Genomic DNA, 7,693 nt, shown 5'->3' on the forward strand with positions numbered 1-7,693 from the left:
TGCCTTTTCTTTTATTTTTACTTCTATTCACTGCCACCACTCTAGATCAGGGTCTCATTATGGTTCATGTTGATGACTTCAACATTGGACTCAGATCTCTACTGTCGCTCTCCCTTTCGCTTCCCCATCCCTCACCCTCCTGTTCATACATCCTTAGGGGTTTCCCACTTACTATTGGGAGGAGGTGAGAAGCTTCAGCTGGCATCCAAGCACCTCTGTACTCTGTTCCCACTGTGTGTATCTCCCACCATTCCCTTCCAAAACCTGGACCAAGACAATGTAAGTATCCATGCAATGCCTGACATTCACAAAAGACCCTCATGTGGCTGTTGGTTCAATACGTTGTCTTAACACATTCAAGACCCAGTTAAGATAAGTACTGCCTCCATTCTTTGTTCTTCCCAACTGGATAGAATTTTTCTTTCTCTGAACTGCCAGAGTGCTTTGCATCTACCTCACCTTGGACAGTTATACTTGCCTTTGGTTTAGAGTCACTTGAGTGTTTTCCTATCACAGTATATTGTAAATTCTATGAACACAAGGAGCTCCCGTGTTTTGTTTTCAGATTTTATGCAGCACTTAACATGGTTGTTTGAACCTAGTGGGAAGCTCAACAAACATGTGTGTTGTTTGATGAATATTTTCAGAGGCTTGAGATTAAAATGTAATTTGAATTTGTGTTTTTGTATTTTGGGGGCAAATACCCAGTAGTACGATAACTAGATTGAAGGTGTACCCCTATGTTTATAGCAGCATTATTTACAATAGCCAAACCAAGAAAGCAGTCCAAGTGTCCATCAGTAGATTTATGGATAAAGAAGATGTGGCATATATATAGTTACATAACTCAACCCCCCAAAAAGAATGACATCTTGTCACTTGCAACAACTACCTGGATAGAGCTACAGAGTATGATGCTAAGCGAAATAAGTCAGTCAGATAAAGACAAATACTGTATGATTTCACTCACATGTGGAATTTAGGAAACAAACCAAACAAGCAAAGAAAAAAAGAGAGTGAGAGAGACAAACCAAGAAACAGACTCTAGAGAACTGATGATACCAGAAGGGAGGTGGATGGGGGATGGGTTAAAAAGGTGATAGGGATTAAGGAGGGCACTTGCCATGATGAGCACCAGTGATGTATGGAATTGTTGAATCACTATATTGTATACCTGAAACTAATATAACTCTGGATGTTAACAATATTGGAATTAAAAATTTTTTATTTATTTATATTTTTTATTACTATTTAAAAAAAATTTTTTAATGTTTATTTATTTTTGAGAGAGACAGAGACAAAGTGAGAATGGGTTAATGGCAGAGAGAGAGGGAGACACAGAATCCAAAGCAGGCTCCAGGCTCCGCACAGAGCCTGACTCGGGGCTCGAACTCACCCGTGACATCATGACCTGAGCCGAAGTCAGACACTCAACCGACTGAGCCACCCACACGCCCCTAAAGTTTTTTTAAATGTAATTTGAAATGAAAGCAAACAGAAAATGCCTTTACCCCATTTACTACTCAAGAGCTATCTTACAGCTAATGGTTCCAAATGATCCATATCGTCTTTCTTTTGTTCCTTAACCTCCAGGTTAACTAAGTTAGAATGTTTTCTTTTATTTTTCTAAAGTTTATTTATTTATTTTTAGAAACAGTGCAAGCAAGTGAGGGGCAAAGAGAGAGAGAGAATCCCAAGCAGGCTCTGCACCACCAACACGGAGCTTGACCACCGGGCTGGAACCCACGAACCACGAGATCATGATCTGAGCCAAAATCAAGAATCAGACACTTAACCAACTGAGCCACCCAGATGCCCCTAGAAGGTCTCCTTTGAAATAAAAATCCTTGGATTCAGTAATAACACTCCTATAAACAAGTCTATAGGTGGGAATAGAAAAAAAAATGCATACTTCCCTTTAGCTGGTATATAAAGTTTAGGATATTTAAGGTTGGAGATAGTGTGTCAATGATTAGGCCAATGCCTAGTTGAAATAGTAAAGAATGAAACAAGGCCACTGCCCAGAAAAGGCAGTTGCTGTGGGTCGTGGGAGGAAGGCAGAACTGAGTGATGGTACTTGAAAAGCTGCTGTCCTTTTGTAAACAAATAAAATCTTCTTGAAAATCTCAGAGTCAGGACTGGGTTAGGGCTGGGGGTTGGCAAACTATAGCCTGCTGGCCAGATTGTGCCCTCCGCCTGTTCTGGTAAATCAAATTTTATGGGGACACAGATATGTTCATTTGTTTATGTACTGTCTGTGGCTTCTCTAGCGCTACAACAGCTGAGATGAGTAGCTGAGACCATATGGCCCATAAAGTCGCAAAGCCTAAAATATTTACTATCTGGCCTTTTACAAAAATGTTTGCTGACCCATGGTCTAGAACATTGCTTGGTTTCCATGATCTAGAAATTTTTGTTTTAATTTGTCCTATCCTTGCCTGGGTCCTAGGGGCATTAGGAGAATGGCCCTGTGAATAAATGATGCTTCAACATCACTTTTGTTCCCATTTTTTATTCATCAATAGCTGGCCATAGACACTGTCTGATATTTTCATTTCTTTGTAAGGTAATTTGAAAATCCTTATTAATCTGGATTATTAAGGCACTCCAAACTATTTCACTTTTCTATAAACAGGGACGTAAGGATAAACCTGGCTATAATAAACGTTCATGGGCAAATAAAAAAGCATTTTTTTGTTGTTGTTGATTCTGCTTTGCCCTAAATGTGTTGCAGTGCTGTTCGTAACATACTCTAAAATACTTCTGCATATATCGTGTGACATGTATGCAGGTTTGCTGCAATTTACAGCCTAGGGGTGGCTGGGTAACACTGAAGTGCCCTATTCAGGAATGTCCTCTCCAGAAGACTTTAGTTAGCATTCAAAATCTGTAATTGGGTGTCCACTTCTAGAGACGGTTTAACCATCATCCCCTTTAATCAGAACCCCAGGATGTGCTAATTAGCACAAGGGATATTAGAAGCCATTTTTCACCCGTGAAACAGAAGATGCCTGAGATACGTGGATTGGCAAATAATAACATACAGGTGCAATCCACCCTTCTATTACCAGGGCATAAGATTCTATTGGGTTCAGCAGTTTAGTGGTCTTTGAGAGAGAGATCTTCTAGTTATGCTTTTCGGGAGAACCCCAAAACCTGACTGGGTTAGCCGAGTCCTGCCTGTAGAGCAGTCCATGCCAGAGGCCTTAAAGGTCAGAGAGCTTGGACTTCATCAAGCTTCTCAGAACAAGCTGATGGCCAAATTGCCTTAGGTCAATTGTAGAAAAACTGCAGAGACAGAAACCTCTCTTCTCTGGAGCTGCTCTGCATTCCACCAGCTACAGGAAGCCATTCCTTCAGAAATGCCCCAAATTAGCTATAAGGTATTGAACCCATACTGGTTAAAATATTTATGGACAACTTACAAGTTTCAAAAAGACTGTATTTTCACATCCGTTTAGAGAGTCAAAATGGTCACCATAATATTTACCCTAAACTTCTTTTTTTAATGTTTATTTATTTTGAGACAGAGAGAGACAGAGAGAGAGAGAGTGAGTGAGCGAGCATGTGTAAGCAGGGGAGGGGCAGAGAGGAAGAAAGAGAATCCCAAGCAGGCTCCCCACTCTGAGCGCAGAGCCAATGCGGGGCTCAAACTTATGAACCGAGAGATCATGATCCAAGCTGAAATCAAGAGTCAGATGCTTAACTGACTGAGCCACCCAGGCGCCCTTTAACTTCTAATTGTATGTATCTTTAATCTATATTGACTTCTGCCTGTTACAGGTCTGTATTTTCTCCAAACCAAAACCAAAACTTGTTTTCATTTGTTTGTTCTGATAGACCTTTGTCTACTCTGGGCGTTATGATAGGAGAGATGAAATCAGTTTTAACACTGTGCCCTCTTATCTGAGGCCATTAGAAACTGTTGTGTTTTAAATAGAAAGCTGTGTCTGCACAGTGACTGTCAGAGTGCACCAGGACCACAGCTGTGATACACACTGTGTTTCCTAGGACAGTCCCCATGTCGGCCTGGGGGCCCCAGAAGCAATCAGACTTATAAATCTCTCCTGATTTATGGTTTGGAACATTGATCACTGCAGCCATGTCTTGTGGTTTTGATGCAGGCGAAACTGAACCCAGAGAAACAAGGAGGCTTCTTTAGAACACTTCAAGGAGAGGAAGAGTGGCATATAAAGGAGGCTTTGTGGGCTGGGAATAAGTTAGTTTTTCATGAGTAAATTCATTCATCACCTAAAACGCTCCCAGAACTATGCTAGGTATTGGAGCAGCAACATCATAGGCTCCAAAAATAAGTTTAAAGCGGAAGCCATGACTACTATCCTTCAGAAAATGAATAATCTGTTTTCACTTTATTCCTGGTCAATGAAGGTCCAGGAAACAACTTCAGCTAACATGAAATGGGTAAATGATGACAAAAAACCGGCACATCCAATAAGGGAACGATGTGCCCGAATTAGACTGACCTTGTGCAAGGGAGAACCTTGAAAATGGTTTTGCTATGGTTACTCAGGCATGATAGGATCAGAGTATGTGCAAATGCCCAGTATCAGGAAGGAATTCTAGATAATCAGGATGAATGTGTGGCTGGGCCAGGAGGCAGCATGGAGGAATAGTGGGGGGGGAGAGAGACAGTATTCTGAGGTGGAAAGAGCATGCCCTGGCCCCACCCTCTCTTTGTGGGTACAAAACGCACTCTCGGTGGGCTTCCTCACTTCCTGCTCTTAGACAAACTGGACAAAATGACCTGGATACTTGGTTCCCGAACACCAAAAACTGCAGGACTGGGACCAGTTCCTGATGATAGAGAAAAATGAGGACAAGATAGCAAGTTTTTTTGTCAGTCTAAATTTATTAAATTAAAGGACTGCCTTCATCTTGCAAGTTTAGCCTGCATGCTTTCCTTGGTATTAAAATGTCTTTCATTTTATGAAATAGTAGTGCAGGGGACAGATTTTTTTTAAACGGTCTCATTTGGCAAGATATGAGTTTGGTAACAGGATAGACTGTAAAATCACTGCCCCCAATTTTATAAAGGGGCTGGGGTGCCTGGGTGGCTCAGTCAGTTAAGCATCCGACTTCGGCTCAGGTCATGATCTCACAGTTCGTGATTTCGAGCCCCGCATCGGGCTCTGTGCTGACAGTTCAGAGCCTGGAGCTTGCTTTGGATTCTGTGTCTCCCTCTCTCTCTGCCCTTCCCCTGCTCACACTCTGTCTTTCTCTCTCAAAAAATTAAACAAAAAAAGTTAAAAAAAATTTTTTAAAGGGGCTGGTCAGTGAAGGAGCAGGAACAAAAAACCTCTGGATGAGAGGTTAATTAGCTTATAAGAGTTCTCCACCTATGAAGCTTAACAAGTGGTGGGCCCGAGCCCCAGCCTCTTTGTCCTCTGGTCTCGCCTCCACCTGTCTCCTACGTATTTTTCTGAAACACAGATGGGACCTATTTGCTCTCGTTTAAAAACCATTAGGTTTAAACACCTTTGCATGACATCTGTGAGCCTTCGTAATTCAGCTCCCATCTCTCCACCTGTTGTAACTCTTAATGCACCCTTCACTCGCCTCACCAGACTTCCCATCATTACCAACAAGCCTGTAAACATTCCCACATCCTTGCCTTTGCCTATCTGGTTCCTCTGCCTCGGCTGCCCTACCTTCAACTGCTTTGCAAACTCCTATCTGTCTCTCCATGTCTAGTGTATTTCTTACCCTGAAATTTTCCTTAATTTGCCCCACTCTTTCCAAAAAACTAATTGCTCCTTCTTCCATGCTGTATGTGTGTGTGTGTGTGTGTGTGTGTGTGTGTGTGTGAGAGAGACAGTGATACTTTGCACTAACTTCTATGGCATTTATAAGGAGTATTTGTTTCTGTGTCATTTCCTCCTCCAGGACTGTGACCAGCAAGCACTTAGCTTGGTTTCTAACCCTCAGATGTTTACGGAATTGAAATATATTGTTTGATATTGATTAAGGAAGAATATTTGATATATGCTGGACTTCTAAATAAAGGGCTACCTATATGAACTGAATCTCTGATTTTCTAGAAGGCCCCCATTCACCCTCAAATTCCTTCTGCACTGGCTCTCTTGTGCTTCAAATACCACCCTGGAAGTTTCATTCCTTCGCTCAAAGCTTACAATGTAAGTAAACAGTTAGCAGATTCTTTCCTGAGCTCAGGTTCTGAGGGAGGAAAGGACAGAGAGAACTGGGAATGAATATGGGTGAGGTCAGAAAGGGGCACTAGGAGGAAAAGAGGACAGAAAGAGGCCTCTGAACAGACAGGCTGTCTCCTTAGTTATCTCAAATTGGAGTTCAAGAGAGACTGATTTTAGAAGCCACCTGCTTGTAACTCTAATTCTCAGGATGGGAATTGACGGGATGAATGGGGCACAGATACTGCTTTTAGCCCAGACAGAGATGCCTTCCTACTCTAGGAAAGGACGGTGAAGTTCAGGTGCCAGATCTGAGATGGCTGGAAATACTCACCAGATTCCATAGTGGAAGATCAGTGAGTGAGCGCGTGGGGGGCTGGGGAGGGGCGGGGGACAGGGGGTAGGCTCCGCCTGGGGGATGTGAATCCAGGTAGCACTAGCTTAGGGTGTTGTCTGGGGTGGAAGAGCGTGTGAAGCTGAAGGAAGAGAGATGCTTAAGTTGGCTGGGAGGTCAAGGCCAGAGCTCGGTTTTCCGGGGCCAAGGACAGGCGAACCCCGGGATGGAGGACTTTGCCTTATGGGGAGCTGCTCCCTCTGTGCCCCTGGCGGCAGGGATCCTGCAGCCTCCTCTGACTCGGACCTGGGGCACTGGAGAAACTTTTTCAGACTTGCTTGGTGCCGCGACCGGATACTTTGAGAACACAAGGCAGTCTCCGCGGAGGTTCAGGCCGGCCGAGGGGGCAGACCCCGAGTGCGGGCGTGTGGGTGTGTGCATGAGCGTGGACCCGGAGCGACACACACTCACACACACACACTCACACGCCCGCACCCACACAGGGCCCTCGGCCGCGCCTCCCGCGCCTCCCCAGACCTTCACCCCCCAAGTCCGGTCCTCCCGGGTCCCGCGCGCGGTGCCAAGTCCCTGTCGATGGCTTCCCACTAAAGCGGAGGGCAGAATTTGGGGACCAGGACAAGGAGAGACGACAGGGTCTCCCCACCACCCAGATGCGGCTGTCCTCGCACTCCCCCGCCCTCCCGGGGAAGGGGAAGGGGAGAGGGTTCCCGGGGCTCTTACCGCTCCGGCGGCCGAGTGCGCGCGGGAGCGCCGGGCGGGTCCCGCCCCGCCACGTCGGCAGGGCCGGCGGGGACGCGGCCGGAGGGCGGGCCGGGAGGGGGGACAAGGGGGCGGCCGGCCGAGCTGCCCCGCCCCGCGGCCGGCCCAAGCGGAGCCCCGCCCCCGCGGGCGCCCCGCCCCAGCGCCCGAGCGCAGCCGAGGCTCCCGGGCACCTTCTTCCGCCGGGCCGGGATCCTCGCGGGGTGACTAGGCTTTTCCAGCTCTGTGCTCGCAGGAAGAGCCGGACGGACGCCCACCCCCACCCTGGGCAGGTCTTGGGGTTCTCCGCATCCATTTCCTACCTTTAAAAGTGCTGGAAAACCCTGCGGACAGTTTCCCCGGGAAGGGATCGCTCAAGTTCGGCCAGTTTTTGATGCCTCGATTGTGCGTTAAACAGCTTTCCCTTACCTTG

At 46.0% G+C, this 7,693-nt stretch overlaps 1 protein-coding gene across 4 annotated transcripts in view; it reads right to left on the bottom strand.

The window, feature by feature from the left end:
* FAM114A1 (family with sequence similarity 114 member A1) overlaps nt 1-7,299 on the bottom strand; it is a 69,297-nt gene extending 61,998 nt beyond the window's left edge. For all 4 annotated transcript variants that reach the window (XM_030314043.1, XM_030314042.1, XM_032593007.1 and 1 more), the window contains exon 1: nt 7,243-7,299. The gene's annotated coding sequence lies outside the window, so the exon portion shown is untranslated. The remainder of the gene's footprint in view (nt 1-7,242) is intronic.
* Nucleotides 7,300-7,693: the final 394 nt, after the last annotated feature.

Source organism: Lynx canadensis, chromosome B1 (assembly GCF_007474595.2).
Source record: "Lynx canadensis isolate LIC74 chromosome B1, mLynCan4.pri.v2, whole genome shotgun sequence".
Taxonomy (NCBI): Eukaryota; Metazoa; Chordata; class Mammalia; order Carnivora; family Felidae; genus Lynx; species Lynx canadensis.